The sequence below is a fragment of the Lepisosteus oculatus genome, chromosome 21 (genome assembly GCF_040954835.1).
Source record: "Lepisosteus oculatus isolate fLepOcu1 chromosome 21, fLepOcu1.hap2, whole genome shotgun sequence".
NCBI lineage: Eukaryota > Metazoa > Chordata > Actinopteri > Semionotiformes > Lepisosteidae > Lepisosteus > Lepisosteus oculatus.
Genome location: NC_090716.1, coordinates 5,238,152 through 5,250,754, shown reverse-complemented (window position 1 = coordinate 5,250,754; position 12,603 = coordinate 5,238,152). Strand labels below are relative to the sequence as shown.

The 12,603-nt window shown below is 38.5% G+C and overlaps 1 protein-coding gene across 11 annotated transcripts in view; it reads right to left on the bottom strand.

Moving 5' to 3' along the window:
- The window catches only part of large2 (LARGE xylosyl- and glucuronyltransferase 2), a 237,931-nt gene that overhangs the window by 24,169 nt on the left and 201,159 nt on the right, over positions 1 to 12,603 (bottom strand). The window contains exon 6 of one of the 11 annotated variants that reach the window (XM_069181879.1): positions 9,374 to 9,432. The exons of the other annotated variants lie outside the window; for them this stretch is intronic. The gene's annotated coding sequence lies outside the window, so the exon portion shown is untranslated. The remainder of the gene's footprint in view (positions 1 to 9,373; positions 9,433 to 12,603) is intronic. 11 annotated transcript variants of the gene reach the window in all.

Sequence of the window (12,603 nt, the reverse complement as noted above, 5' to 3'; positions counted from 1 at the left end):
TCAAACAATTAAAGAAGTCAATTCCAGCAGGCCGGTGGTAAATTGGCAGAAAAACGTGTCGTGATTGTGTTTACTCTTCGGATCTCCCTGCTCTCTCCATCGCACCTAATAGGGGATTGCAAAGTCCTGCTCCCTCTTTGCTCTAGCAAGTCACATCTGATTTACAGCGACGAGGCGAGCAGAGAGCAGGCAATTAGGATATGTCATTTACCATCATGTAGCGGTCTGCCTGCCTTCCCTGCTTTCAACTCATTTCTCCACTTGCAGGAAGACAGCTTTCTCCAGTACCAGGGTCTCTGTGTCATAAACACTTAACATTTCTTTTATTTGGGATAAAGTAAAGGGGAAAGGGAAAAAGGCTTAAGTCTGCATACTGCATACTCCCCCTGGATTCGTCCACCAATCCACCTGCCCCCACGCCTTGCTTTCCAACACCTACAAGCCAACCAGATAGCTTTCTCAAATCGAAAGACAGCTGCACCTCCACTGTTCTGCTTCACCAGGATCTAGGCATAATGATTTTGAGTCCCCATCCACAGAAAAGGGTGTGTGAGTAATAGATGTCTTATTGCTACAGAACACATGTATAGGCTATCACTCATCACATTTCCTCCATCCTCTTAAAACCCCCTTCCCCATTCACACACACACCTCCTCCTCTTGTTCCCGATTAAAGTCTTGTTGGTGATGCGGTTCATGTCGCACTATCATTGGCATTCCCCCTTTGTAGAACAGTTAAACGATTTCTCTTCAGCCCTGAGAGAGATTAGCATTTAACCCAGACTCCATAAATTGAAGTGCACAATATAAATGATGCCCTCATGAGGCAGCCTGCCCTGATATTTAGGGAATGTTGAGGCCCACAAGCTAAAAGATGGTATAAAAATGAGTGATTTTGTATTCTGGTTTAGAATTTTCCCCAGCTACTTACATGTTACCAGGTGATTTGCTGTGACTTGCCTTTCTGGCACATATTGCTGTAACTATAATTGCTCTAAGGCTGCCATTGGCAGCCCAACAGCTTTCTTATCACTTTTTTAACTCTTACCGTTATCAGGCAGCTTGAAACTGAACAGAATTAGTGAGGCAACAGTTTTAAAAAGCATTTGTTAATTTAGGATGATAAACTGATAATTTTTCTACTCAATTGAACTCAAGGAGTATCAATGCTGATAAGTGTTTAGAGAATGGAGGGTCATGTTCACTGTTGTTCTTTCCCAAAGTGGAAATTATATTTCAACATAATATCAGTTCAGTTCAGAAACCAAGGTGACTGGTATCCTTAGCAATCCTTCCATCCTTCCTGAGACAGTGAGTTGTAAAAAATAGAGGGGAGCTGTACTCCAATGATGGACTGGACTGACCTGGTCACCCCCCCTGTAATGCCTTCCAGTCAGACAATGAGTTGCTGCCAAACCACACTGTAATACCACACGTGAGCACACTCTCAATAATGCACCTGTGAAATGTGGTAAGGACAGTTGAAGTTAGACCAAATATTTTGAACTGTCTGAGGAGGTAAAGGCACTGTTGTGCCTCCTTTGTAGCTCCAGTTACATGCTGGGACCACATTAAATCATTAGCGATGAAGGTACCCAGGAACTTGAAGCTGCTAATATTGAGATAGACACCACTTAGCACATTGATACTGAAGCAGCTGCACTGCACTGCAGAATCAAAGCAAAAGTGTCCCAGTGCAGTCAGATTTGAGAGTACAAAAGCAAGCTGAGAGCCACTTATCCAACGCCACAGATGGCAAAAAAATTAACAAGGCCCTACCACAGGGAATAAAGATTAACCCCCAAACCCATCTACACAAGCAAAGATCTGCCTGCAACAGCTACACTACCGATCACAGGTTCCAAACCTGCATGGGGATTAAGTGGGCTTACTGCCATCTTACTCCATCACTGGAGTGTAAGTGGTTATTATAGATCTTTGAGAGCTTATGTCACTTGCTGAGGAACAGCAGTGATACAGCCTCCAGTGCCCAGACTCAATTCCACTCAACATCTCCTGTAAGTCGAAGGTGGTGGAGCTAATAAATGCATTACCCCCTTTATCTCTGGAGGTCTGGTCTCAAAACCAGCTGAAAAGAAATAAGGCATGGCAGTCGGCTGCAAGACCAGGGAGTGCTGTGAAGGGTGAACAGGACTGGTGCCGATGCGCTATCGCGGCACACAGCCTGGAGAGGAGTGCAGCTTTACCTCTCCTGGGAGACTGAAACCTTTGGATTAGCAAAGGCACTTGAGTTCAGCTGCGCAAAGCCACATTGGCCAATCCCACGTTCAATACAAAACAACATCCTGCCTGCCGCAGTGGCCTGTAACACAACATTGCTGAAAGAAGTAAAGAGTTGCTTTACTGAAGGCAAGAAGATACTGTATGTGCAGAGTTCCCGAGGCAGCCGATACCCTTTGAGGCATACCCGCCTGCAGAAATGCTTTCTTTTCCTTCATTCTTCTAGCGTACAAAGGTTATAATCTAAGAGATTTATCAGCAAGAAACCCTGGTATATAGGAAGGTCACCTACTGTTGAAATCCATACACAAAACTCGGAAAACAAACTTGGGAGCTGCCAAAAACACTGCATAGCAAATGCTAATTGTGAGGCCGACTGAACATCAGGTTATATTACTGCATAAGCGTCAGGTGTTCGACTCCAGAGATGTCTTGATGGGAATCCTGCTAAGCACCGTCATCTGTATTTCCATTACTTCATTGTATTTTTTTTTCACCTTTCGTCAGAACAAAAGAAATAATTGTATATCGAGCCACTTTCGTTATCTGAGTGTCAGTAGTGTATAGAGCTATTCACCTCTAGCCCAAACTATGGTGACTACAAGTCAATTCTATTCAATGATTGCACCTGTGATAAATAGGTTTCAGTACATTTGCTAATTTACAAATGTGCGCAGCTAGCCCTTGGCAATTATGAACACATTAGAGGGCAGCTCCACAGATCCTATCAATTTCTTTTCTGACAAGCTTTGAATTTGTATATGATTACAGTTGGGTGTTTAATATTCTTTACCTAAAATACATTGTCAAATATTTCAAAATCTACACTGCAGGGACATATTCCCCCATTCATTATTTGCAACAATTTTCTTACTGTGCACATCAAGTACTTGATACAGGTTTGCACTGAATGTTCGTTGCTCTAAACTGGTATTCCAAAAAGAACTTAAGTTTTGTCAACTTTGATTTGTGGTAAAATGTCCTTTTCATTTTGAAATGCCATTTTAATACAAACTGCAGCTTTATAATACTACAGTCCTGCAGCTAAACAAAAGGGAATCGTATTCCACTGGCAGATATAAAATTCACCATGTGGATATACCTTGAATAACCATAAATGGAACAAAAGACCGATAAGCAACAGCAGTCTCTCTCATTTTTCCTTACTATACTATGAAAACCCAGAAAAATTTGTATTATCTTGGTTCATTTTTTCCCCCACATGCTGCGTTTACAGATAAACAAATTTCAAAAGCTCCGGTGTGGTTGAAAAACCAAAAGCGTGCTGGCTTAGTATGAGTTCATTTTGGGTTTCCTGAGCCCTCGAACCTACATAAAAATCACTTCTTTGCTTGTTAAAACTCTTAGATTGTTTGAAGGTACACAGCTATTTTTTAGAAGCTGGACTTTTGGATTTGAAAAAAATTAAAGAAAAAAAAAGATTATGATTTCATTAATGCCTCTCCAAGGCAATAAAGAACAGCAGAAGATCTTCATTCACCATGAACTAATGTCAAGGTATTAAATATATTTCAGGGTCACAAATGTGAAAAGGAGAAGCAATTGGATTTACATCAGGCCTTGAGAACAGCAGGTTAATTTACTGTTGAAACTAAGGAAGGGTGAGCCTGGTCAGAGCAGGAAAGGAACATCTCGATGGAAATTCAGGATGTTGTTGTAAGTGGTAGACCAGCTGGTGTCATTGTCACTGTTCCTGGTAGACCAAACTTTTCACATCAATGTGTCAGTTCCAAATACTCTTGGTCATTAAACTTCCTGTGGTGTTTTTTTTACCTTACGAGTAGGGCTGCTAACCCCAGCTAAATTCCAATTTGAATTTGAATAAATCAGCAGCCCCTAGACTGACGCCATAACTTAAGTGGTAAAGTAGTTCTGACTACTCCACCTGGTCTCCTTCGCAGGAGGGCTGCTCGCACAGAATGGGTGGTGTGTGTTACCCAGGTACATGCTGCAACTCAACAGTGGATCAAGTGACTGCACTGACATATGTGAAATGATTTCTGCACCTTTACCCTTTACAACAGTCAAGTAATTGTCACAAACTGACCTTCAGCACCAAGACATTATGTTTTGAGAGTAGTAAAATGATTTCTACACCCATCGGGTATATTTACTCTATTCTCCTCTAGACTTATACGATTACAACAAGAGAAAATTACACATGTGGACTGACGAAAGAGATGAACAATAACTTCAAACTCCCCAGAGGATGATGGAGGAGACTATACAGTATGTTGGACTAAGATCATTGTGAGTAAGGTATCGAGGAGATGGGCTGACAGTGACAAAGAATACAGAACTAGCAGAGCCAGAAGAAAGGTTAAGCAGCCAAGATTTTAATGAAAAAGCCCTCAAGCTCTGAGGTCCTTCCGCTGAACTTGATTATTTCCCTTTACTCCTGTTCTGTAATTCTGCAATGTAGCCTTAAATCTCACCACAGGATACTTTTATAGTTTACCTGAGCAAAAGTTTTCACTCAAGATTCTTTCCTTAGTTAGCACAGCCTCTCAGATGTGCAGTTCATTTGCTGAAAATTAACTTATCCAATAACCCCTGAAGTCCCTTATTTGCAACATATATGATGCAAGACTGATTTTTTTTATCCCTTAAGAATAACTTGGTCCATCAGCAGCAGCATGATGTGTTAACATGAATTGTGACTTTTTTTATGAACTGCAGAAGAATAGGGAAATTATCTAAGAAAGAAAGTCTTGGAAGCATCCCATTATAACTCAGAACACTTTTTCTATTTACCGAAATTCAACATATCATTTTAAGTGCTGTGAAAGCAGTTTGGTTTCATAATTACACTTCTTTTCCATTCACTGTTGTTAAGTTTGAGAAAGATATTAAGCTGGTAGCCTAAAACCACTTATGATATGTAATGAAGCTGTGACAATAAAGCAAAGTAATGTGAATGAATCATTGCAGTATTCTGAGCCTTAGTCACATTTAAAACTGAAACACTCTGGATACTTGATTTGATCCATTTAAACTGTGACCAACCAGTGACACAACACTGTCTATAGTGGTGGATGTTTATGAAAGTGTGATCAGTAACACAACTTTACTACTTTAAAAAATGATTCACTAAATTATTCCCATCACAAAGAGACTAACAAATGTTAAAAGCCCTGGGTATTTTGTTACACTGATTATTGTATGTAATTTTATCCAGGATATACTGTTGTACCTTGTACCTTGAGTGAAGTACTACACCCCCAATTCCTCCAGTCCACCAATATGTATGGATGGAGGGCAGGAATGTCTGGGGATAGGCTCTGTGATTAACTGGTGTTCCAAAGGGAGAGTTGAGTGATCTCTGATCCCTTAATGTCATGGAAACTCAGATAAGCTCTGGACCCATGAACTGTTGTGGCTCCCAAACAGAAATTGCACACCTACATTTCTAATTAAAAACTTGCATTCATACACTGCACCTTCAGCTAGAAACTAACAGCATGTATTTCTAACAAAGGCTGTGCAGCATAAGCAATTTAAAAGTATATGATTAGCAAATTAGAGCTTATCAATTAATAAAAACAGGAAAACTGTAATCATTATAATAATTCATCTATAAGTACATGTAAGTCATATTTTGTTTCTGCACCTTTCAGGACTTGGCAATACATGCATGGAAAGGATGCAGCTTAAGACCTTTGAAAATACTTTTCAATAGATTTGTTTTAAGAGACAGCAATGTGAAGTCAACACTAACAGAGCAAAGTAATAGAACGAAACCTGAAACAGGCTGTGGACAAAGAACCATAACTACACTCTATCTTTGGAAAAAATATTGAAACATATATAGATCTGAATGCTATTGCCAAAGGCTACCACTTAATTTGCAACCTAAGATCATTATATGTGACCCACGGCAATCCTTTCTTCTCACTCTGAAGAATCTTAACATCAGTCCTGAGTATAGTTTCCAAAGAACAAAAAAATCTTCCAATAGCTTCTCAGAGGTTCCAAAAACATCCCTCATGCCTCTTTTTAAAGCCCTGCCTTCTCACATTAGCAGGTCTGAAGTCAATCACAACGCACCGAACAGAAGGTTAATCTCCTGCTTCGCCAAATGGTTCTGCGATTGTCACATTCTATCACATTCTGAGGTGGTTTTCGAATCCTGACAGAAGGTGACCTGTTACAAAACCACTTTCACATAATTAGCAAGGAACCAGCTCATTTGCTTCATGAGGTAATAAATATAATAAAGAATTATAACACACTTTCCAAATCTGTGTTTGCTGTTACGGTTGGAGCTCCTTTGGTCTTAATTTCCACTTTGTCACATGTAACCCGTTGTCACTGGTACCCTTGCCTGGCTGTGCTTACTTTGACCTGTTTTTCATTTAGACTGATCTGAGAAAGGAGACTCTTTCAGCCGTCTTCTCTAGGTGGGTATCAGAATTTGCATTCTCTGCGTCACGCCAGTTGCCAAGGGTAATAATAACTGAAAAAACATAACTTTTATCTTCATTTTAGATGAACAAGGTACAGAAACCATCTCTGCTCTGGCATACTTTCACTCAAACATTTGGCCAGCAGTACACTGTCCTGGGTGATTTATTATTGAAGGTGTTATGCAGTAAAATTGCCTTATCTCAGAGAGCTGGGGGTCATTCACTCAGACAGAAGCTTATTAACATTACAAAGCACTTTACACATAGGGACAAATCCAAAGTACATTATGGAAACAATGAGTTAAGGTTATATTCACATCAGCCAATTTCCTTCAGTAGCACCCATGTTAACGCTACAACTGGCACCTGGGGAGTCTTTATCAATCTCTGAAAAACAGTTAATATGGGGGGGAGAAAGCTATGTCCCTGCTACCTCAGCAAGTCTTGACTTTTAATGTGAGATCCTATACGGCTGCAGAAACACTACAGGATCGGCTCTGTCAAAACATTTTCATCTCTTGCCAATGAGAGGACATTTTCACTGCCATTATTTATACGTCCACAATGTTTAAAGTTCATGCAAGTGGAGGTTTTGCCTCCACACTCTTTAGGGGGCTGATAAAAATGGTTAAAGAATTTATCAGGGGGACAGAAAAATAAATGCTCAATCTGAAACCAGCAATACATCATTTCTCCATAAGGAGTAATAAATCTGAGCATTCTAATATACCAAGGTTCTATAAAAATACTGGATTATTGCAAAGCCAGGCAGTATCCTAAAATGGCTCCTTCCAAAAGAAGAATAAAAGCCTTAACAGCTTTTATAGCTGAAACATTTTCTTTCTGCTTCTTGTGTCTGTGGGAGGTGGGTATAAACTGATATTGGAATACCTGGCTCAAGTTGGCTATTTTAATGAAGCACAAGGCTTCATACAATTCTGTCTTCTACTGGATTTATGTTTTACTACTAACGCTCTAACAGTGCTATGATTAAAAATTGTAATCCACAGCCATGCTTTCACAATTTTATTAAGCCACTCAGTAGTCTACCAATCATCTTGCTACCACTGCAGAGCCTGGAATGTCCAAACGTTTATCTCCAGCAAAGTAATTTACAATTATGAACACAAACATGAGGATTGTAAGCGGTATTTTATTTAACAAACAATTCTATACTGCTGGGGATGGATTTTTCTTGCAATCTATAGGGCTATTATCAACATATGGCTCTGTATTAATCACCCCCATGGGAGGTGGGGGAACACTAATTGGTTAAGGGTCCTGACTGTGCTAGTTATTGCAGTTTTCACACTGTCTGTATGTTCAACTTAATATTCAACGACTCTGTGTACTCTAATTTATAAACCCAAGCCTCCACTCAAATACTATATAATTATATTACTTTTGAAAGTCTGACATTGTGGTAAACCTTCACTCTGTCATTTTGTAGCAATTTGTGCAAGAATAAACACTATTCTGTAATTATCTAGGTAGCATAATTACAAATCGGCAAAGGAAAAGTATTTCATATTTTCCAATTTTCTAGTCTGCTTTAAGATCTGTCTCAATTTTACTTTTCAAAAAGGTTTAAAATGCAGTCATATTTCACTCCCAATTATAGTATTTTACTTGTTACTATACAGTTAGTTTTATATTGATGTAGTGTGACAACTGTTCATCATATTACCCATTGTAGAAACTTCAATGCAAAAAGTCTCTATTATCCTCAAAATTATCAGGTTAAATGCTGTCAATACTATCTGAAAAATCAACTGTTTAAACATAGGTCTACACTTTCAAATTGATGTACTAACTCACATAGGTCAAAGAAAGTTAAATACATCTAAACTTAATACAGACTGGGTTTCCACTTCCCAAAGACATACTGGCCCAATGAATTGGGTGTCTCTCCATGCTTGTGTGTACCCTGAGAGCAGGGCTGAGAGCAGACAAAAGAGCAGGGTGTAGATACTAATTTGTAAATCGACGGGTTTTGAGCACCTGTGTACTGGGACCTATATACCAGGTCTACAGCCAATTTGAGGCAAGTTCAACTACTACTGCTCTCCACCCTCTTCTTATACCACTGACTGTGATAATAGGGTTTATTCCCCCGTTGTGGAAGATACCATTGTGTTCCGCAAAGTGGGGCTATAGGACCACTGCAACAACACAAATTCGAAGTTGATTGCCTCTAAAACCAAAAAGATGGCCATCAATTTCAGAAACAACCCTCAGACCACCCTATTCAAACCCGCATCAGGGGTGAATCAGTGAAGATGCTAGATAAATTGATGCTAGGACTGCTCTGGACTGCAGCTAATATTTTGAGGTTGATTCGATTTTCAAAAAAGGGCAACAGCATCTATTCTTCTTGTGGAAGCTTAAACATTCTAAGGTTGGTCATTCATTGTTGATCACGTTCTATCAGTCTTTTATTGAATCTACTTGAACTTTTATCTTGAATTGGTGGTTTGGAAGTATTGTCAAACTTGTTTAATTAATTCCAAATACTCCCCTCGGAACACAGAGATTTCCCAATTTAAAAACGAATAGGATTAAGTTCTTATTTATACCTGTGGCTATAACCTTGCTGAACAAATTATCCTTTTGTGTATGTGCATGTGCATTGTTTGTTTGGGAGTTTTCTTTTTATTGTTTGTTGCTGTAAAACAAATTGCTCCTTAAGAATAATAAAGACTCACTCTCTATCGCTTTTTCATAGTCCCATCTTGTGTCCCATTCTCTTGGGATTGCCTTGAACCTGAACAGGAATAAGTGGGTTATGGAAGGCTGGAAGTCTAATATGTGCCACATCACAGGATATTCTGATTGATTAACTACAAGCAACCAAGTCAGCACGATGGAACATCCCCTTACATCCCCTTGTGTTCTTGTGATTAAAAACTGTGCTCTTACTGTAGGTAAAGATGACACCCATTCCTCCACATAATAAACAGAAAAACAGACAAAAAAGCCAAATGAAAGGTAGAGATTTGAGACATACTGTATGGAGCCATACGTAAATGGTCAAATATTCAGAGGACATTATTTTCTCCTTCTCCTGGGTCACTGTAACTTAGATGTGAGCTCATTTCCCCTGCTCAAATAAATATGGTATTGATCCCAGGAGATAAGAAATAAGGCCAGGCACAAAAAGCACTGCAAGAAGAGATAAAAAAAAAACAGCAGTCACCACGTAACATTAAGCATGACAGCTCTTTAGTCTTAAAAGTGGGTAAGTCAATTACCTCCAAGGAACAGACTTTCTTCAAGGAAAGAAAGAAAAGAAAGATAAGCTGAGAAGCCTTCTCTTTCAAACTATCGGCATGGCCCCAGCTTGGGTTTCATGAAAGGAAATGAAGTAAAGTGAAATGTAATCAATGTTTGAGGAATCTATCTGGAATAGTCTGATAGTCTGATACACAAAGTGTGTGTGTGTGTGTGTGTGTGTGGGGGGGGGGGGGTGGTGCTGGGTTATTTCAAAGATCTTACCTTGTTGCAAATACGTTAATCAGAAAAGAAGATTCTGCTGATTAAAAATAATCAGCCTTACACTTTCTCTATTAGTAGAGACTCTGATAAGCTGGGCTGAGATAATGAACTCTTCCCTCATCAGAAACCTTAAAAATCTTTAATCCCCCACTCTCCCCCTCCCCTGTGCACAGCTGGAGACTGTATGGACAGGAACAGTTAATAATGAGAGGCGTTTTGTTGTCTCAGAGATTTTATTTGAAAAGATTTGTAGTTTATTTGAATGCCGATGAAGGAACATTGAATGCATTTCGCAAGTAGTGCTCTTAGAAAATCTATGTGATCATAGTGGTTGTGTTTATAATAGAACTGTCTTTTGACAGCATATTTTTTTGTATTTTCTGAGTTTAATGTTGCATTACGAAAATTTGATCAATATAAGACTGTAAGGAATAAAACTGTGTTTGAAGATGTTGGATTACAGCACTGGCGAGATCTGTCAGTTATGAATATGTGATGTTCATGTGATAAAAGAACAAATCAATGCATCTGTAATATACCATTATGTAAAATTGTCAGTTGTGTCACAAAACTGAAATTATTTTATTGAAGAAAAAGTATTGTATTTGGGAAAAAAGTATACAAGTCAGTTTGATGATTCCATGCATACTCAAGATGATAGATTAACGTGATAAAAGACAGACAACCTTTTCTCTCTACTGAGCGCTGCGGGACAGAAAAATGCTAGATTGAACTGACAGTAGGCTAAACACAACTATAGGCTCTCGCCACATTAACAAAAGCCATTTTGGTTGCTAACTTTTCTATACATGCATGCTGCGTACCAGTATTGATGACATAGGAAGAGGTAGTTAGATAAGTGAATTAAGCAAACAGGACTGAATCATTAGGGGAATTCTAAAAGTCTTGATAAAATAACAACCTTACTAATTAATCTACTTTAAAAGCTTCAATGTGCAATCAAGTTCAGAAGAAAATGGAAAGAACTGAATCTTCAGACCAAATGGAGAGTTACCACAGATATGTTAGCAGTATAATTAAGGATTTAAGTTAAATAAAATTTAGTAGCATGTTTATGAAACATATAGTAGCATGTTTAAACTCAAAACTACACATATAATTGTGGCATTGCTTCAAAATGTTGTATTTCTACAGTACAGATAAACTCATTAGCATTTGTTTATTCTTTAAAGGAGAACTGAATTGCTTAGCTTTGATTTTTAAGTCACCCGGAAGTTCACAGCAACAAGGTCCACTTCCAAGCCTTATCCTAGATGCACCACTGCACTAATCTTCAAATCACTAAAAGCTCTCTCTCTCTCCTTTATCTTTTTTTTTCCACAGAATTTTGGTGTCCTTTCAACTACAAAAACTGGGTTAATCTACTTCCACTAGATTGTACTCCACTATACATCTGTCCATCTTCCAAATCCTTTACCCCCAAAACTTTCTGTACACGTTTCAATGGAGAAAAGCCATTTTTTAACATTAAACTATTTTTAGGTATATGTTTCCATTGTTTCATAAGATACCTTCCCTAGGCAAATCCTTAACATAATCACAAATGACATCATTACATGTTACTGTCCTCCTTCACTTAATATAAACTTGTAGAAGAAAAAAAACAAAAGGAAACCAGAAGACTGGATTTATTTTGCTTAAAAAGTAAATCCACTGCTGTTTAGTCTAATAAAGATTTAAAACTTTACCTTCTACAACCATATGAAGTCATACAAGACAACATTTCTACTTTGTAATTATCATGATAAAGATTAAAACTAAGAGATAAATTTATGTTAGAACTTGTGTCCAAAATGGGCTGTTTAACGCAGCTTCACTGTGACCACATATAAAGTAAAAAATGACAGTTTCCCTTCTATCCTTATCTACCTGTGGTGTGAAGTGATTATAGGACTTCTCCCTAAATCAGAGGTGTTCAAAATCACATATCTCCTTATCAGCCCTGACCATGAATCACAAGTGTATGCTTTCTCCCCTCTGTGAACAGCAGCTAGGTACAAGGTCTTCTTTAATTCTGTTTTAACAAGGTCACTACTGGGTAAAAAGAAATAATGAGAGGACTGCAATTCTCGACACGACTGGCAAGTGGGTTAACAGATTCAAATTGGGGCCTCTTTACCAGTCACAGGCAGATGGTACTGCTGACAGAAAACTAAGAAGGGCAGAGTGGATATCACATAGTACACTGGTCTAGCATCTCCATTTTTATTTTGTGTACTGTCATTTCTGGTCCAATCTGGCCCAAAACATTACTTTTGTACTGGAATAACGCATATGCCTTTGTGGTCAATTTTTGGTGAAAGTGCAGAATGTTTTTGGAAATTTTAGCTTAAAATAAAGATTCATCAAAACTGTACAGAGCTGGAGGTGCTGAAGAATTAAATGCCCCACATGTAAATACTCCCAAACAGGATTTTTT